The following is a 1,225-nucleotide window of genomic DNA, read 5'->3' as shown; positions in this document are numbered from 1 at the left end:
TCAGTACTGAGGGAGTGCTGCACTGTCAGAGGGTCAGTACTGAGGGAGCGCTGCACTATCAGAGGGTCAGTATTGAGGGAGTGCCGCACTGTCAGAGGGTCAGTACTGAGGGAGTGCTGCACTGTTAGAAAGTCAATACTGAGGGAGTGCTGCACTGTCTCAGGATCAGTACTGAGGGAGTGCTGCACTATCAGAGGGTCAGTACTGAGTGAGTACTGCACTATCGGAACGTCAGAGGGTCAGTATTGAGGGAGTGCTGCACTGTCAGAGGGTCAGTACTGAGGGAGTGCTGCACTATCAGAGGGTCAGTACTGAGGGAGTACTGCACTATCGGAACATCAGTACTGAGGGAGTGTTGCAATATCAGAGGGTCAGTACTGAGGGAGTGCCGCACTGTCAGAGGGTCAGTACTGAGGGAGTGCTGCACTATCAGAGGGTCAGTACTGAGGGAGTACTGCACTATCGGAACGTCAGTACTGAGGGAGTGCTGCACCATCAGATGGTCTGTACTGAGGGAGTGCCGCACTGTCAGAGGGTCAGTACTGAGGGAGTGCCACACTGTCAGAGGGTCAGTGCTGAGGGAAGGCTGCACTGTCAAAGGGTCAGTATTGAGGGAGTGCCGCACTGTCAGAGGGTCAGTGCTGAGGGAAGGCTGCACTGTCAGAGGGTCAGTATTGAGGGAATGCTGCACTGTCAGAGGGTCAGTATTGAGGGAATGCTGCACTGTCAGAGGGTCTTTGCTGAGGGAGTGCTGCACTGTCAGAGGGTCAGTATTGAGGGAATGCTGGACTGTCAGAGGGTCAGTACTGAGGGAGTGCCACACTGTCAGAGGGTCAGTGCTGAGGGAAGGCTGCACTGTAAGAGGGTCAGTATTGAGGGAATGCCGCACTGTCAGAGGGTCAGTATTGAGGGAGTGCTGCACTGTCAGATTGTCAGTTCTGAGGGAATGCTGCACTGTCAGAGGGTCTGCACTGAGGGAATCCTGCACTGTCAGAGGGTCAGTACTGAGGGAGTGCTGCACTGTCAGAGGATCAGTATTGAGGGAATGCTGCACTGTCAGAGAGTCAGTACTGAGGGAATGCTGCACTGTCAGTGGGTCAGTATTGAGGGAGTGCCGCACTGTCAAAGGGTCAGTACTGAGGGAGTGCTGCACTGTCAGAGGATCAGTATTGAGGGAATGCTGCACTGTCAGAGAGTCAGTACTGAGGGAATGCTGCACTGTCAG

General features: G+C 54.3%; 1 protein-coding gene across 1 annotated transcript in view; it reads right to left on the bottom strand.

Annotated features, from left to right (window-relative positions):
- The window catches only part of LOC122547546 (aldehyde dehydrogenase family 3 member B1-like), a gene marked incomplete at its 5' end in the record, with an annotated part of 16,082 nt that overhangs the window by 2,263 nt on the left and 12,594 nt on the right, over positions 1–1,225 (bottom strand). The gene's annotated exons all lie outside the window — the stretch shown is intronic.

This window comes from Chiloscyllium plagiosum, unplaced genomic scaffold (assembly GCF_004010195.1).
Source record: "Chiloscyllium plagiosum isolate BGI_BamShark_2017 unplaced genomic scaffold, ASM401019v2 scaf_9209, whole genome shotgun sequence".
NCBI lineage: Eukaryota > Metazoa > Chordata > Chondrichthyes > Orectolobiformes > Hemiscylliidae > Chiloscyllium > Chiloscyllium plagiosum.
Note: the sequence above shows the minus strand (reverse complement) of the source record. Positions and strands in the feature narration are given on the sequence as shown.